Raw genomic sequence first — 19,590 nt, 5'->3', positions numbered from 1 at the left:
TGTTATAATGAGACCCTTTCTACAAAGGGACCCTACTCATGCTACCTATGGCTATGAGAACCCGATCTCTAACTTGACAATGCATATGCATGATTACATGCCACGCAGGCTTGAAAAGAATCTTCTCATAGCTGCCGAATGGAGAATGGAGTGGGACTTTACACACCAACTTTTCCTTCTATCCTACTATTACAAAAAGCCATAAGAGTACTGGTTGAAAAACCGACACTCTTTAATTGGTACTGATACTCTACTAGTATCAGTACCAGTTGTCAACCGGTTGTTATTTCCAGTGAATAAAAAAAGAGAAAATTGGTGGCGGCGGGAGCGGCATCCGAATTGGCTCGTATGCCGCTCCCGCCAGGCACTACAGCTGCCAGAGAGGAAGCTGGTGTCGTGCCCATGCTCCTGCCAACAATATAACACGGCGGCTCGAAGGCCGCCGCCACAGCACATGCTCAGCCATAGCGCTCCACTCCGCTCAGCCGGCGCCGCCACTCTGGATCCCACCACGCTAGAACCCGCCATTTGGCCACCGCCGTCACTCTGGAACCCGCTGCCACTCTGGATCCATCCGTGCTGGATCCCGCCACTTGGCCACCGCCGCCATTCTGGATCCTGCTGCTCAAGTGCTCGGCCGCCGCCCTTCCCTTCCCCTCCAGTGGTACATCGAGACGGGGAAGGAGAGTAACCGTGGATGCAGCTCCCGAGCCTCAGCACCGACATCATGGGTATGTCGGATGCCAAGACAGGGCTCCTGGGGTCGCTCGTCAAGGAGGACGGCCACGTGTACTCGCTGGCCTTGGTGGGGAACCTGCTCTACACGGGCACAAACTCGAGGAACGTGCGGGTGTGGTGGGACCGGCAGGAGCTCACGGGGAGATTTGGATCGGGAAGGGGGGGAGATGGGGGAGAAACTGAGAGGATAATGTCACGTGAGGATGAGGACGTGAGGGTGAGAGAGAAAGAGAGGATAAGGTCGAGAGAGAAAGGACTGAGTCGTAACCGAGCCGAGCGGACGTGTGTGGAGTGAGCCAAAATCCTATTTCATTGAAATTTTAGGTCCAAATGAGGCTTTAGTGCCGGTTCGTATTAAAAACCGAGACTGATACTATCAGTGCTGGTTTTTGTTACAAATCGGCATTGATAGTACGTGTCAGTGCCGGTTCTTAGCAGTTTTACCATGATTCGAGCGCGAGAGGTTAAGAATCGGCACTGATATATTTTCAGTGATGATTACTATTCAATTGGTACTGATGGAACGCTACTTTTAACCAGTTCTGTAGTAGTGTCCCCCATATGCTTACCCTACCATCTTCCATGATGCATCCTATATGTTTGGCATGAGACTAGTAGCTTGGCATATACTCGTACCATCATATTCATAACAATGAAGCTCGCACATCTGAGCAACGTGTTCGTCAGGTTTGATAGGGGTGGAAGCAGATCATTCAAGTCTCGGCCCTCATGTCTTCGACTTGTAAAGGGAGCTGTGCACTGTTGTGTTGTCTTTGTGTTGCTGATGTAATACGTGTTTTTCCTTATCTTTCAAATGAAAAATTTTAGGGTGGAAAGCCCCCTCCCCTGGTTCTTTCGGGAAAAAAAAAGATCAAATATGATCGGGTCCAATGTTAACAACACCACACTTGCACCCATAAAGTATTTACCGTTCAGCTTGCAAGTGTCTAAAAGGTGCACTTAATGTCCTACCAAGCAAATACCCCAACAACATTTGCCTATGTAAACAATGTTAGTACATATATTGCTCTATTTTCACCTAAGTAGCCACAAGCTCTCAACCTGTTCGTCCACATTTCCTACTACTGAACATGTCAAATAGGTTACAATGAGAAAGAGAAACGGGATATGCCCAGGAGGGTTAGAGAGGTGCCAAAGAAAACGTGAAAGCACTGGGAATAGGGGGCATCAGGGAATAGAAAATTGCTGCACTTTCAGGGATAACGAACCCCAGTTCCTGGATAAAGCATGACTAAGCTAGCTAGATGGACTGGCCTCGCTGATAGAACTGACAGTTTCTTACTCAACATTCAAAGCCCTGTCATGGCCCCAAGTGATCTAGATGAACATGAAGCGTCATACTTTGCCGGGAGGAATCACGAGTAGTGCAACAACCGCTACTGGAAGAACGCCCCACCATGTTAAGATCATCCTTGTGTTTTAAGAATTACTCCCTCCATTCAAGATATTTTATTTTGAAAAAGTCATAAAAATAAATTTTGACAATTTATCAATTGTTATAAAATCAACATCATATTAAAAATACTTTGAAATATAAAGCTATTGAAATAAATTTTGTATACTAAACATGCATATAATATGACTAATTATCAGTCAAAACTAATAAAGTTTGACTTTTTTAAAACAAAATCTTCTTAGATGTGTAGTGCCTACGCAACTGGAATGGGAGCAGCCCTGGACAATGGAATTTGGTTAGGAGACAAGTTATACACTTAAACTATAAAGATCTAGATGATCTCGTTTGATGGAACGGCATTTAAAGTCCTAGTTTTTTTGGCTTACTACCTGCCTTTTAGTGTAAGTTGCAAACGACAAGTTTCTGGGGAATCCAAAAAAACTTGAGATAGGGTGAATTTGGAAAATATCATAACAAATATCACCTAAGTTGGAAAATATCATCGGTGCCTTTATCACATGTGGTCCTAGGGTCTACATATCATCCTCACAGCCGATGATATTTTACAACGTACTGCCACAGAAAGGGTCATCCGCGCCCCCTCTTTACAGTGGCATGTTGCCTCGACTTTCGTTCTCTGACGCCGGTGACCCATGCTACGATTCCACTGGCCACTTCCACGCCTTCAGCAGTGCGACGCACCCTTCCTTTGCGGACACAAGTCCTTCGTGCTCTCGCGTCCCCGGCGCAGGTAGGCCACTCGCTTCATGTATGCCATATTGTTATTTCTTTGTTGTTCCATGTGTAGAGTTCGACGATCTTCGGGAAGTAGAGGCACAGGGTAGCTACATAGAGCTGCTTAGCAGGGACGTTAGTCAGGTCTCTGGGTACGATTTCATCTTCGTATAGAGCAACGAGCTCGGTGTGTCACAGCTACCTGGTGCGCCACTCCTGGGGACTCAGCCCTCCCAGGACGACTACGCCACTCCACCGTCTGGCCGACCTGAGCGGCCGGTTGTTCCACCGGACCACCTGACGTACTCAGGTCACCACGTGCGAGCGATGAGGTGTAGGGTCCCCAGGACAGATGCGACCAGGGGTGTTGTCCCTAATAGGGGACATAACCTGTAGGATTCTATATCATTGTTAGTTTCGGGGTGTTATGTAGTAGTACTCTATGTTACTATTTTACATGTACTCCGTGCTAGTATTTATATTATTTGCCTATCATATCATGTTGGATGTCAATGTGAGATCTTTATTATCCGCTATGTTTTTATTAACTGTGTTCTTGATCGATGCCAAGGAAGACCATCATGCGGTCATATCCTCTTTCAAATCGTTCACTTGCAACTTTCAAAATAAAAAGCTTTCGCATAAAAAAATCCTACTACTATAACACTTGCAAATACAATAAAATGTTATATAACGGGGTACAATTTATTCAATTACGAACAACACGGTACAAGAAAATATAATAAAATGCCGAGGTAACACGTCACCATAGAGCGTCGGTGGTGATGGTTGTGGGGGAGCAAGCTCTTGATTACTCCTAGGTACATATTGGGATTCACACATTTAGAGAATGGTAACATAGTACAGGTCAAATATGAAATCAAATCCTCGACCGACCGCTAGAACACATCCTCCTAGTTGTTCCTCCGACCTGCCATGCGAGGTGGGATATAGTGCCTTCTGACGTTGTTGCATCTCTCTTTGCGCAATTGTTCCTGTAGTTCCTCGATAATGACGTGCAGGTGACGGATGTATTCTTGAATGTGTGGTTCTATCAGCGGGTCAATCCAGTACTGGAACCCACAATCATCCATCTGGAATAAGTGATAGATGAAATAAGTAAATAGTGTTGAGAAAATAGGTAAGAAAGTAGATCCTATTTGTTCGTACTCTGAAATGTGGACAACGGAAGAAGCGATGGCCTGTGTCACCAAAATGCTCATAAACCTGGACTACAATATCATCTCCATATCGACATAGTGGCCTAAACGAGCAAGGAAGAGCATTATGGTTTCCGTAGAAATCTCTGTCATGGATGTCTAAATAGGGGTGTGGAGGTGGTGGATCGATCGGGCCATCGAGAGGTTGAGGAAACGCCATTGTCTCGATTCAATTCGAGGTCAGAAGATGTGTGAGTTGAGAATAGATTGAGTTTTGTTTATATACAACAAGTCTCGATGGTGTATGGACCAAGTGTAGGTATGTAATTTAGAGATAGTGCATGCATTGGATGCCTTCCTATAGCGACTCTGAGTAGTCGGCAGCGTTTGGACACATTGCTCTTAAAAGGTGGTAGCGACAAGTTACGTCAATCTGAACATGTAATGACATTGTAAGTAGTAACATCTCCTACACCTATGGTAGACGCTTCTTTATGTGTACCAACTACCAGTAGAGACTCGATTGGGTTGTGTTTGTAGACAAGATGTCCCAGCAGTAGAGGACAGATGAGGCAATATTGAGTGACCACACGCCTCAGCTTTTTGCAAGAAATAACGACACCTTGCTGCAGCAGAGCATCCTTGTCGTGACTCACACTTTACACATGAAGTGACCACATGATAGAGCTTTAAGCGTGAAATGACAACACATATGTCGTGCTTCAAGCTTTAGACACGAAGTGAACACACGACTCAGCTTTTACCATGAAATGACAACACCTCTGTCCTGACTAATGCTTTACACACGAACAGTCCAAATAACTTAGCTTTAACCTATCACATCAGATTCCATCAAGAATACCTTGGGTTAGATGTTAGTCACAATTCTGACAATTATGAGACATATCTGCTCTACGAATTACTTGTGCTTGATGTTAGTGACCACTCTGATACTTCTAGGTACCAAGTATGCCACTCATGTGAGTGGCCATAATAGTCAAAACATTTAGAGGAATGGATGTTGGCACCATTGAAATCCTTCATCGAGGTCATACGCCTGACCTTTAATCATATATTATACGACAGAGCTTTACGCATCGTATCCTATAGCTTGGACATATCCTACACATATAGCCTACACTTCTTCATGTGTGTCAACTATCAGTACGACAAGCCTCGACATGGACCGTATGAGTACCCACCAGTATAGCGACATAAATCACTCATGTGGCACTTTCCACACGATTTTATGCGCTCTCTTACTAATCTCCCCTCTTGTTTCTTTTATCCAGTCTCCTCCACCTATCTGCGACTTCATGCAATGACTCGATATGGAGCAAAATAAGGACCAGAAATGGTAGGTGGACATGGAGATGCGGTGGAGGAGGGAAGCTTACCAATGCCGCGAATACAAGCGACATCAGAAGGAACTATGGATGAAGCGGTAGGAGGAGGAGCGCATCAGGAACGCCGTGAAGGAGCGCGCTGCGGCTCAAGCACGTGAAGCAGAGAGGAAAAGGAAATGAGAGATGGCCCGTCGCACTAAGGCGGGGGCCTGATGCCCTAAGAAAGGGTAAATATCCTAGATGCACTTAATAGAGAGAATCTATTGTACCTCGACCTATTTTCATTCTTTAAGACATATTAGTTTTAGCAGCGGCACGCTATTAGATTAGTCTTTAGGCGTACCATACATGCCAACGTTGGTTGTCATCTCTTTACGATTATGGTCCATTCGCGCAGCAATGAAAAACCTTATGTCTCATGTAATGTTTATCAGCGTATGTAAACTTCTTGCCGGGTTATATGATATTTGTGCTTTATAACTACTATTATTAAACAAATTAGATTTTGTATTCTCACAAAGTCACTTGGTATAAAAAATTCCACACGCTTTTACACCAAATAAATAAAAAAATTGAGAAAATTAATGTGCAATATTTTTCAATTTACCGAATACAAATTCTATTAAAAAACTAATTATATATATATATATATATATATATATATATATATATATAGTTCTGCAGTTTTATTAAATCGAATGAAGGCCTCGCCCGTTTAACGGGCGAGAACAAGGTCTCGCCTACTGAATGGGCAAGACCTTTCTCTGCCCGATTATTAAATACACTGCTGAATGGGCGAGGATAAAGCAGACTTCATTAGTTTTGAAACAGGCATGTAATCTTAAAAAATTTGGAAAAAAATATAAAAAAAATTCAAGAACAACTCTGGTTTTTAGGCTGGACTATTTTGACCCCAACTCGATAGCCCGGCCCTACGATCGGTTCAAGGCTGGGCTCGGTCCATAAAACCAAACCCCCGAGTTTAATCTAGCCCAGCCCAGCCCGGCCCGGCTCAGACTGGGCTCAAAATTGGTCCCTCACCCCTAACCCTGAAGCAGAGCCGTCGGCTGGAGATGAGCTCGCCAATCCGACGAGATTCTCACACGCGCCAATGGCATCCGCTGGCGCCGAAGAGGTGAGCCCAGCGTCAGTGGCGGCGTAGTCCAGAGCCGCCATCTCGCACGTCACCTTCGACACAGCCCAGGGCCGCCATCTCGGTACTTCTTTTCACAATATAGGGTCTTTGACCCCAGCCTTCACTGGGAAAATTAAGAATTGTCAGCATGACCCATATATTAATGTGTTAGTAAAAGTTGTGTGATAATTTATTAAAATACTAATATAAATAGTGGCAACCGAGCAAATCCCCGCCTTCGTTGGAGGCACTGCAGGAGCAGGGTTGGAGCCGTGGACTGCCGGCTCCTCCCTTGAGCTTTACCAACTGCACTACAGGCAGTTCCAGGTGCTCTCCAATCTTCTTGGGGTTGTTCTTGGCCCAATTCCATGGTGATGGCGGGTGCACTGATGATTGTGTGTATGTCTGATGCGGGCGCAGATACGGAGGGGTTCTACACCGAGGTGCAGGAGAAGATCCTGGCGAGGTACGGCAAGGTGTTCGACTGGTCCCTCAAGGCCAAGATGGGCAAGAAGGACGCTGAGTCGGCGCGCATCTTCGTCGACGAGCGCGGCCTCGACGGCCTGCTCACCCCTGATCAGTTCCTCGAGGAGCGCGAGAGCATGCTCCAGGAGCTTTTCCCGTCCTGCACTAAACTGCCAGGTGAGCAGAAGATGAAGATCTCATAGAATTTTTTGTTTGTTGCTAGGACAAACGACATGCCTACAGTTCAACTTTGCATGAATGTAGGAGAACTATGTCTTGATGATTTGCTTTGTCCACTGAATTGTTGCGGCTAGATAGGAACGAAATTTTGAACTATGTGGATAGGAACGGAATTGACCTGCCATTATTCGTTCATATGTTCAGTTGCAAAGGTTGCTTTGGACATTTGGCAACTTCTTGCTGAAGGCTGTTGGACTTAATCCTGGCCGTGGGCCTCGGGGACTCATTTCACGCCAATGCGGAAGCAAGGAGTTCATATACGGTTCGTATATGGCTATAGCGTCGTTCGTATGTGTGCAAAGTTCGAGTCGGAGTCGGATCGTGGGATGGAACGATTCGTGTTAGGATTCTGAGTTAGCAGGTCGCTATAAATATGAGTTTTAATCTCTAATTTTTGTAAGAAAGACATAGAGTCATGCAACTTACAAGTTAATAGAGTCAAAAAATCCTCCAAAGAGCTTCACGTTTTGTTCCTGTTGATCTTCGTTCTCGCCGAGTAGTACGCGACTCAGGAGTTGCTGGGCATTGCTGGTCTATCAGTGTGATCGAGAGCAGCACGTACACGGCGGATAGCCAGACTAGTCGTGGTCGAGCACGTACGACTGGTCGCTCGGGTGGTCGAGGAGCTTGGTCGCTTGCGTTGTCGCGAATCCGGAGTGGTCACGCTCATGATTCAGTGGTTGAACCCAACATCTGGTATCAGAGCTGGTAGGGTGCAGCACTAACTTGTGAAGATGTCGATCGTTCCTCAGGGCGAGGTAGCATGGGAGAGCGGCGGTGGGCCATTCCTGTACCCACAGTTGATGGCGACAAACTACACGAGCTGGGTGATTCGCGTGCAGGCGATGATGGAAGATCAAGGCGTCTGGGAGGCAGTCGAGCCAGCAGCTAGTGCGGCCATCGACGAGAAGAAGGACAAGAAGGCGAGGTCACATCTCTTCCAAGCGCTCCCGGAGGATCTCCTAATGCAGGTGGCAAGAAAAAAAAACTATGAAGGAGGTCTGGGATTGTCTCAAGACAAGGTTCATTTGGCGCAGATCGTGTCAAGAACGCACGGCTTCTAACGTTGAAGAGCGACTTCAACGCCATGCGTATGCAGGAGGGAGAGAGCCAGGACTAGTACGCCAGAAGGCTCAACACCATGTCCGTCAGATACGTAAATTTGGGGGAGACGCTCGACGACGCTGCATTGATCAAAAAGCTGTTCAACACCGTGCCAGATCGATTCTTGAGTGTGATCATCGGGATCGAGAAGTTCTACGACCTCGATAAGATGCCGTTCAAGGAAGCCGTGGGGTGGCTTAAGGCATTTGAAGAACATGCTCGCCCACGTGCATCTGGTGGCAATAGCATCGTCGACAGCCAGCTCCTGTTCACTCAGGCCGAGTGACAGGCGCAGCAGAAGAAGGATGGTGGCAACTCCTCATCAAGCAACAAGGGCAAATCCCACCTTGCTGCAGATAGCAGCAACCACGGCCAGGGTGGTCGTGGACGCGACAGAGGCCGTGGAAGAGGTGGTCGTGGCGGAATGTTGTGCAATGATGAGGAGAGCAGCTCAGGCGGCGGTCGCTGCAACAAGAGCACATCAAGTGCTACAACTGCTACAAGATGGGGCACTACACGAACAAGTGTAAGGCACCGAAGAAGAAGGAAGAGGAGACACATCTCACTCATGCTAATGACACCGAGCCGACCCTGCTACTCATAGTGTCAAAAGAGCCAGCACAAGAACAGCAGCACCAGCGGGGAGCCGTGCTGCTAAATGAGGAGAAGTTGAAGCCGGAACTGCGCGACACCACGGAAGGAGGTTCCAGCTCTGAGGTCTGGTACCTGGACAATGGAGCCAGTAATCACATGACCGGTGACAAAGAGAAGTTCAGAGAGCTGGACAAATATGTCACTGGCAAGGTGAAGTTCGGGGATGGCTCCACTATGTAGATCATGGGTTTAGGGTCTCTCGAGTTCAGCTGCAAAAATGGTGAACAGTGGCTGTTGCAGGAGGTCTCCTACATTCCAAGACTGTGCAGCAATATCATCAGCCTTGGACAACTTACCGAAGTTGGACACAAGGTGATCATGGATGCTGAACATCTACGTGTGTATGATAATAGTCCTGCACGGTTGCTGATGAAAGTGAGGTGAACTCCAAATCGCCTCTACAAGATCGAGCTGCATCAAGCAACACTGGTGTGTCTCTTAGCCAGTCTTCAAGACCCGGCATGGCTTTGGCATGCGAGACTCAGACATGTCAACTTCGTAGCTATGAAGCTACTTGTTGACAAGAAGATGGCGGCGGGCGTGCCGCCAATCACACACCCGAATGAGTTATGTCACGGGTGTTTGCTGGCAAAGCAGGCAAGGCAGCCATTCCCAGCAGCGGCAAATTTCATGGCAGAGAAGCCACTGGAGCTGCTACACGCTGACCTATGCGGGCCGATCACACCTTCGACTCTCGCCGGTAATAGTTAGTTCATGTTAATTGTTGATGACTTTACTCGGTGGATGTGGGTGTATGTGATCACGACGAAGGATCAGGCCTGCTCCATGTTTAGAAAGTTCAAGTTGTAGGCCGAGAACACGAGCGGGCAACGCATCAAGATGTTGAGGACTGATCGCAGCGGGGAATTCCTCTCTACTGAGTTCACCCGGTTATGCGAGGAGGCCAGGATCAAATGGCACCTCACTGCGCCATACACGCCACAGCAAAACGGCATGGTGGAGCGAAGGAACAGGATCGAGATGGCGATGGCGAGGTCCCTCCTCAAGAGCATGAACGTGCCTGGAAGGTTTTGGGGGCAGGCGATGCAACACGCGGTGTATCTGCTAAATCGCATGCCGACGAAGGCGCTGGACAAACGCACCCCGTTCAAGGCTTGGAATGGAAGGAGGCCACATTTGGCGCACCTTCATGTGTTCAGCTGCACTGCACATGCGAAGGTGACAACGCCACTTTTGAAGAAGCTCAACGACCGAAGCCAGCCGATGGTGTATCTTGGCGTCGAGGACGGCTGCAAGGCGCATCGTCTCTTTGATTCAAGGCGCGGGAAAATTCATGTAAGTCGTGATGTTAAATTCAATGAAAGCATGGAGTGGAGCTGGTGTACAAGTACAGGCGGCAGGGAGCCATCTGATTTCGATGTTGAGGTGGCGATTAGCACTGAGCTGGTGGTGGGCGGCTCTATGCCACTCACGGGTGGTCTGGGAGGACGCCATGGCCAAGGAGATCGAGTCCATAGAGAAAAATGACACATGGACTCTTATGGCGTTGCCAGCTGGTCACAAGCCAATTAGGCTCAAATGGGTTTACAAACTGAAAAAGAACGCAGATGGAGATGTGATCAAGCACAAGGCAAGGCTGGTCGCGATGGGCTATGTACAACAGCAAGGAATAAATTTCGAGGAAGTGTTTGCGTCGGTGGCTAGGCTGGACACCGTACGCATCATCCTTGCTGTTGCAGCCAACCGAGGTTAGCAGGTTCATCATCTGGATGTCAAATCAGTATTCTTAAATGGTGAGCTCGAAGAGGAAGTATGCGTGACCCAGTCGGAGGGTTTTGTAGTAAAGAACAAAGAGCATCTTGTGCTCAAACTCAGCAAGGCGTTGTATGGACTCCGGCAAGCGCCACGGGCCTGGAATATCCGGGTTGATAGAAGCTTAAAGCAACTTGGATTTGTGAAATGTGCTCAAGAACACGCCGTATACACAAGAGGATCACGTCTTGCAGGTGTGATAGTCGGAGTATATGTTGATGATCTCATTGTGACAGGAGAAAGTCAAGAAGAGATCATCGTATTAAAGCAGCAGATGATGAGTAAGTTCGAGATGACCAATCTCGGATTGTTCAATTACTATCTCGGGATTGAGGTAGCGCAAGAAGATGAGCGAATTACAATCAAGCAAACAGCGTATGCGAAGAAGGTTCTTGGTCAATTCGGTATGCTGGATTGCAATCCCACAAAATTCCCCATGGAACAAAAGGCGTTGCATAAGGATCTAGATGGATAGTCGGTGGATGCAACCGAGTATCGACGTATCATTGGTTGTCTAAGGTATTTACTCCATACAAGACCTGACCTTTCTTTTGCTGTCTGGGTGGCAAGCAGATTTATGGAGAAGCCCACAATGATGCATTACAGGGCAGTAAACCAGATTCTTCAGTATTTGAAGGGCACCATGCATTATGGTATTGTGTATACCAGAGGAGGAATAGAAGAAGAAATCACCGGGTACACAGATAGTGATCTGGCCATAGATGACAGGAAGAGTACTGGAGGTATAGCTTTCTACATTAATGAGAGCTTGGTGTCATGGAACTCGCAGAAGCAAAAAACGGTTGCTTTGTCTTCCTGCGAAGCTAAGTTTATGGCGGCAACAGCAGTGGCATGCCAAGCACTGTGGCTTAGAAGTCTGTTGGGGGAGCTGACAGAAGAAGAGCCCGAAGCAGTCAAATTATTTGTTGATAACAATTCAGCGATTGCTTTGATGAAGAATCCAGTATTTCATGGCCGCAGTAAACACATTGACACCAAGTTTCATTTCATCCGTGAGTGCGTTGAAGAAGGGCAGATTGAGGTAGATTTCATCTGCACGGAGGAGCAGCGACTGATGCTCTAACGAAGGCATTGCCGACGGTGAAGCTAGCGGTCATGCGATATCTTTTGGGAGTTCGTGATCTTGACCCACGTCAGGATTAGGGGGGTATGTTGGACTTAATCCTGACCGTGGGCCTCGGGGACTCGTTTCACGCCAGTGCGGAAGCAAGGAGTTCGTATACGGCTATAGCATTGTTCGTATGTGTACAGAGTTCGAGTCGGAGTCGGATCGTGGGATGACACGATTCGTGTTAGGATTCGGAATTAGTAGGTCACTATAAATATGAGTTGTAATCTCTAATTTTTGTAAGAAAGACACATTAGTCATGCAAGTCACAAGTTAATAGAGTCAAAAAATCCTCCAGAGAGCTTCACGTTTTGTTCATGTTAATCTTCGTTCTTGCCGAGTAGTACGCAACTCAGGAGTTGCTGGGCGTTACTGGTCGATCGGCGTGATCGAGAGCATCACGTACACGACGGATAGCCAGACTAGTCGTGGTCGAGCGCGTACGACTGGTCGCTCCTTCTAGTCGCTCGGGTGGTCGAGGAGCCTGATCGCTTGCGTTGTCACGAATCCGAAGTGGTCGCGCTCGTGAGTGGTCGGACCCAACAAAGGCTGTCTTTTTTTTTTAGCAAGACACAGTCTTGGATTGCTTATTTAATGTGCTATCATAAAACCAAAGCAAGGAACTGAACTATAGCTACAGATATATTGCTATTAGTAAGCATTGTCAAATATTGATAATTTATTTGCAAGGCATTTTCTGTGAACATATTAATTCCACTTTTGATTATGTGACGTGGTGCCAGGCACAAGTGACCACTCTGCACTCGCTTTGATTACATGACATCATACTGCATCTGCAGCCATGGACTCACTATTCATGTAGTGTAATGCTATTTTTTATTGAAAGAGGTGCCATAGCAATTGCAACGTTTTTTGTTGTATCCCAGACCCAGTTTTGAAACTTTACATTGGTTCTTCTTGATATAACCTCGTGTAACAACTGGTATTTTAGGTATGTCCTACTAACTGCTGGGATATGTTAAAGAAGAAGAAACAATATTTTTTACATTACTAACCAAGTTGCTTTTAACTATAAGTGTCATGTGGTTGCGTTCAGTAAGTTAATTCTTTAAACTGTAATAATGTTCCGAGTGTAGCATTCTTAATTAGATGTTTATACATGGTTTGCTAATGATAGCTGATAAATTAATCCTGTTTCTTGCAGGGGTACTACGTTTGATTCATCATCTTCATGCCAATGGAATACCAATGGCTGTTGCAACAGGTTAAGTTTCTTTACACGTGATCATCCATCTGGCTTTGGTTTTGTGCATGCACCTGTAATTACAATGTTCCTTTCAGGATGCTGTGTGAAATCTTTCGCCCCTGATGCAATTGCCTTACGTTTCTTTCAGGGCAATGTAGAACCTAGTAAATGCTTGGTTTTTGAAGACGCGCCGTCGGGTGTGGCAGCAGCGAAAAAGTGGCTGTTATAGGTAGTTTTTTGCAACCTTTTGCAACTTTTGACTACAAACTGGTGCTTCTTTTGCAGGTCTGTGGTGATGGTCCCAGAACCGAGGCTGGGTGTTTCATATCACAGAGGAGCCAAACCAAGTTCTCAGTTCATTCCTGAACTTCAAACCTAGCGAATGGCGCTTGCCACCCTTTAAAGAGAAGACAAATTTCGTACAAAGAATAGAATACTCTAGTGAACAAGAATGTGAGAATTCAAATACTGCCTGCGTGAATAAGACAAATTCCGTACGAATGTTAGCTGAAAAATCGATTGATGGCATATATAGTCGTTAAGGTGTCACTATATCAGCGTGGCGTGGCATAAACTCAGGGCTCGTCACGCTGATGGCACAGCTCCTTTTCCGCCACGCCCGTCCGCCGTCCAGCCACCGGGGAGCAAATAAGGCACACTACTGTAGAAAAGATCATCTATGTTTATTTTTACTGTCAGTTTGAAAATAACCAGTAGTAATAAAGTATCACTACTAGTTTTTACCTAAAAACGACAGTAATAGCCTATCCAGTAAAAATTGTCAGTGATAATTAAGTATCATTGTCGATTTAATTAAAAAACTGGTAATAAAACTTGATTATCACTGTCGATTTTAGTCATAAACTAGCAGTGATCATGGAAGTATTATCACTGTCAGTTCATTATATTAACCGGCAGTGACACTAAAATGCAACGTATCTTCAGATATTTATAATTTTTTCATACTGAGTTGAATAGAGATAAATTTTGTTTGAAAATTGTAGTTTTTACGAGATCTACAACTTTGTGATTCATAATGTTTTTATTAGAAGCCATATAGCTGCTCAAATAATTGTTTAAAACTTTTAAAGAAAAACCACGTACTGTATCACAAAGTAAATTATCGAATTTTGTGTAACACTAGCAAGAATAATTGAAAAAACTACACATATAGTCACAAAGGTGAAAACTGCAATTTTAAATATTTTTATTGCAAGTTTGTTAACTCGGATTGATGAAACGTCTGTGCAACATTGACTTTCAGATGTAGCACTATATCTCTAAAAAATTTAGGCAAATTAGAGGAGGTAAATTTTTTTAAAAAAACTTCAGAGGTCTTATCGATGGCCTTCTAAACTTTTTTTTTTTGAGTCAAGAAAGGTACCTGTGAAACATAGTATTTTTTTCAGATACATCTCCTCGTTAACTTCGAAAGTAGAGGTCGATCATCAAAATCGGACTCTGTATACAAAAATTATAGCTGTTTAACCGAACAGTGCACAGATTAGAAATAAACTTTGTCATATAGAGTCGGATGAAGACAAACTTTATATGAAAATTATAGACTTGGATGAGATATGTAACTTTGTAGTTGACAACATTTTTATTTGAAATAATCTAGAAGCTCAAATAATCATCGAAAGATTGGAGCAAGAAAAGTTAAAAGAATAAATTACCCTCTAGTCATTAGCTAAACTATGAGATGAGATGGCAAGAAAGCTTCGCTCAAGAGGTGAGGTCGCGGGTTCAACTCTCATGAATTACTCGTGTGCGTAATTTGCTATATTCGATTAATCAACTCCCACTGAAGCCGCAGAGGGTTCTTCACAAGTCAGAAAAGCCGCGGGAAGCCGTGAGGGTTAGTTCGTCGAGTGAAAAAAAATTGATCCTAAAAACATCAGATTTATGACCAACTATCACTACCGGTTTATAATACAAACTGGCAGTGATAACTCTATTACTGTCGATTTCAAAACCGGCAGTGATACTACCGTCGCCCTTCGGCTTCATTCCTGCCGATCCCCTTCTGTGACAACATCACTGAAGCTACGTGGCTGAGAAAAGGGGAACAATAGGGAGGAGAAGTGGGGCAAAGGGAGGGAAGGATAGACGGCTGGTGGATGTGCTCTAAGGTATCATTCTAGGGTAGTGGAGTGGGCTGGGCCAACCCTCTCCTTTTTCTTTTCTTTTCTTTTTCTTTTTTCTTTTTCTTTTTCTTTCCTTCTCCTTGCTATTATTTTTGTGTTCCTTTAGCTCGTATGGCATCGTATGCCACATGCCATAAGTAGTATAAAGGTATGTTAGTGACGAGTCATCATGCCTCACTACACAGTCATAATAACTATGATTGATGGTAGGCCTCAGTGGCACAACACTTTCAGCATTCTTGCCGCCTCCTATTCTGTGGCAGCAAACTACTTCATATGATTTTACTTTCTTTCAATAAAAATATCCAACATCTCCAACAATATAGAAATCTGATACCAATAGATAATATAATAGTCGATTTCTCTAATAATATAATTATAATATTATCTACAAAATTAATATAGACTCGCATGCAACAAATTACAATACCATTTTATTTAATTAAAAAAATATCTACTTATTAGTAAGCTAGTTTTTCTCTCTTTATTTATTATCTCTTCCACGTAAACAAATTTGATGTGGTCTCCCTTATAGCTAGCTAACATAAAATCATAAATTGCTAGGGACACCATTATACCATTACAAGTGCCAAAGATCCTATTGACTAAGAAAGTTCTGACAGGACTTTACCTTGGTAGTAACGAAAAAGATCTTTCGAGATTCATGCATTTTTCTTACTGTTAAGAAGGAAGATCAGTGTAGTGTAGGTGTGACGTACGAGTGCATGTCTCGCGCACTACCGCCGTCTTGCTACACAGGAAGCCGAGATACCAAAAGACTAGCACATGATATAAGTTTGTCGCAGGTTTGGTCGTGGGTACTATGCGAAGCATTTCCGATTATCAACATCCCAGCTGTGTCACACACCCTACTCAAATTTCAACCTTGCCATTTACCAAGCCATATCGACACTGTAGTCTTCTCATTACAGCAAGTACATAAGATCATTCAATATTCACAAACTTGCTCTTCGAAGTTAATATGTACGCAACACATTTGAGGAATGCCCGTGGGTACAGTGATGGGCAAAGAACTCTACCCATCACAGGTATTTAAGATCACAATTTATTGGAATGGGATTTTCACCAAAGCTGGTAGACAAGGTGCTCAAAAACATGGTATGCCATTTTTTACTTATATGTCTTTTCTAATATGTATAGTGATGTGAAACAATCGGTCTATCACCAATCTCTTTTATCCTATTCTATAAGTGCTTTGCCAATTTTATTCTCTAGTTGGTGCTGTTGGTACTGATTTTCTCAGTGTTTAACACTAAGTAATCTTGCATCTTGGAATGCTTTCCTTCCATAGCTATGATGCACCTAGTTATATTTTGTTGATCTTTATTATACCCTTTGTTGTTAATTCCTTCCTTGTTACTATTCCAGTGTCCATTGTGATCCTCATGGTATGCACTGCTTAGAGTCATGTAAATAGAGATGCTCACAATTTTTCTGCTATTTCTCCTTCAATTGGCTTACATTGCCATGCCTTCCACTTTTCCACATACATATACTACAAATATATCCAAACATTATAGGTATTCGTTATGCATACTATAGTGTTCAATCAATTATCAAAATATGGGTCACAATTTTAGATGTATTGGTGACAGCTCATGCTACTTTCCATGGGCATTAGCTATTCTAATCTAATGATCTGACTTTGGTAAGATTAAGATTTTACGTATAAAAACAAGGAATTTGGATTCTATTATCGTCATTTCATATGTATATTGATGTAGAACCCGAGAGAAGTCAAAAGATGGCAGGGAATTATGTCACCGTAGACACTTGCCAAATTGCACACTCTAATTATATACAAAGAATTATTTTTCTTTGTAAAAATAGACTTTCGGAGAATGAAAACCTTGCAGCTATGTTAGTTTCCACGTAGCATGAGCAATTTTCATTTTTTTTATTTTTTGGTAGCATCTTTATGAACTTTTGTATTAAGTAATTGTGTCCTTTACTCTTCTTCATGCAGCTCTCTTTTAGATCATCAGGACAGCCACAAGCGCTGGTATATTCTGAGGAGGATGGTTGTCCGCTTATAAAATCTCTTTAATGTTCAGTAACAGGGTTGATATACGTAGTTCGTCACCTGGAAAAGAGAAGTGTATGGTGCAGCTGGTACTCTTGATGTTACAGACGACTCCAGTAACGAGCTATCTGTATAAATATTTTGTACAGATGGTTCAAAACTCATCTATATAAATCTGATTTGTACAGACTTTTTTCTATAGACGGTTCAAAAAAATGTCCCGCACGGGGTTTCCAAACTGTCTGTATAAATAATTTCTCTAGTAGTGGTCATAGCATCACTATGTCAGCATGGCAGAAACTCGAGGCTCGCCACGCCATGCCACAACTCCCTATCCGCCACGCTCGTCCGCTGCCCACTGGAGGGTCACTGGGGAGCAGATCAGGCACACTACTATAAAAAAGGTCATATGTACCTCTCTTTCACTGCCGATTCGAAAATAATTAGTAGTGATAAAATAACACTACCGATTCTTACTAAAAACCAGCAGTAATGACCCATACGGAAAACCAGTAGTGATAATCAAATATCACTACTGGTTCATATAATTGAGGTATTATCACCGCCGGTTCATTATATTAACCGGTAGTGACAATAAAATGTAGCCCATCTTTAGAAATTCATAACTTCTTCATACGGAGTCAAATGACATAAACTTTATATGAAAATTATATTTTTATTTGAAACCATATAGATGTCGAAATAATCATCTAAAGACTGTCAAAAGAAAACCACGCACTGGACCACTAAGTAAATTGTCAGATCTGGTATAACACTAATAGGAATGATTGAAAAAACCACGCATAGGACCACAAAGTTCAAAACTGTAACTTCAAAGAATTTTATTGCGAGTTTGGTAACTCGGATTGATGAAATGTCTGAGCAACACTGACTTTTAGATGTATCACTATGTCTCAAAAAAAAATTCAGGCAAATTAGATAAGGTAAATTTTGACCAAAACCTTCAGAGGTCCTGTCGACGGTCTTCTAAGCTTTGTTTGGGTCATGAAAGGTATTGTCGGTGACATGGGAACTATGGGTTCCCAAGTCCCGAGGCCAGGACAGCAGAGTGCCACGTGGCGCCCTCCCTCGGGGATTATCTCCTCAAGGTCCGAAAAGACCAAGTTCTGGGAGAGAGTGCTTGGGGCCATGAACAGTGGTCCCCGAGTACCCGAGTTCCCCGAGGACCCGAGAAGTACAAGTTCCGGGAGAGGGCACTCGGGGCCATGAACAGTGGTCCCCGAGTACCCGAGTTCCCCGAGGACTCGAGAAGTACAAGTTCCGAGAGAAGGCGTTTGGGGCCATGAACAGTGGTCCCCGAGCACCCGAGTTCCCCGATGACCCGAGCAGACCCAATTCCAGGAGAGGGCGCTCAGGGCCATGAACAGTGGTCCCCGAGTGCCCGAGTTTCCCGAGAACCAAGAAAAGACATATCCGGGAGAGAGTACTCGAGGCTATGAACAGTAGTCCCCGAGGACTCACAGTTCCCCGAGGACCTGAGAAGCCCTTCGTCGGTGGTCCCCACAAGGGCTCAGCGGTGAGGTGTCAATTGGTGAGAGGCCCAATGCTGCATTTAAGAGGGCGCGTGGTCTGTCACTTCCAACCACTCCCCCCACGCCTGCTGTCAGTCCCTTCCACTCCCTGGCAGGGAAGCGTGGGGATATTTAATGCGCGGGTCCCATCGCGCGTCATCCGGCGCACCTCGGGATAACGTCGCAGGACTCGAGGCATATCGCCTGCCCCTCTGTTGTGTCAGGCTCACTCTGACTGGGCGGGCACGCGAGGTGCTCGGTGGCTGCCCGATGGGCCCTCCCCGCAGCACCCGCCGAAAAGCAGGATGATGACGACAAGACCGGATGGGGGCGCGTTTTCAACCCTCCTCGTAACATCAAGCTACAGCCCATGATGGTTGTTTTCCATTTATGGTGCCTTGAAACTCGCACCATCCTTTCTGGGCACACTACCCAGCCCGACGGGGTATAAAAGAGGGGCGGGCTCCCCGAAGAAGGAAAACACTGGATCGATAGACCGAACTCGGAGAAGATCGAGACACACAGAAGACAATGGCTTCTTCAAGACCGAGACAAGCTCACAAAGCTTTAGACTTAGACAAACATCCTTGTAACACAAGAGATCCTCAGAGAGACATTTCCTGAGTAGTTATAGCATACACACAGGAGTAGGGTATTACGCTCCGTGCGGCCCGAACCCGTCTAAAATCCCCTGAGCATTTATTTCCTCCTGCATCTGATCATCCAACCCACCTGCATCTCACTTACTCCCATTTATTTCACGT

The 19,590-nt window shown here is 44.8% G+C and overlaps 1 pseudogene; it reads left to right on the top strand.

Annotated features, from left to right (window-relative positions):
- The first annotated feature begins 697 nt into the window (after positions 1 to 697).
- On the top strand, positions 698 to 13,645 carry LOC133898509 ((DL)-glycerol-3-phosphatase 2-like; annotated as a pseudogene).
- The last annotated feature ends 5,945 nt before the right edge of the window (positions 13,646 to 19,590 follow it).

This window comes from Phragmites australis, chromosome 18 (genome assembly GCF_958298935.1).
Source record: "Phragmites australis chromosome 18, lpPhrAust1.1, whole genome shotgun sequence".
NCBI lineage: Eukaryota > Viridiplantae > Streptophyta > Magnoliopsida > Poales > Poaceae > Phragmites > Phragmites australis.
Note: the sequence above shows the minus strand (reverse complement) of the source record. Positions and strands in the feature narration are given on the sequence as shown.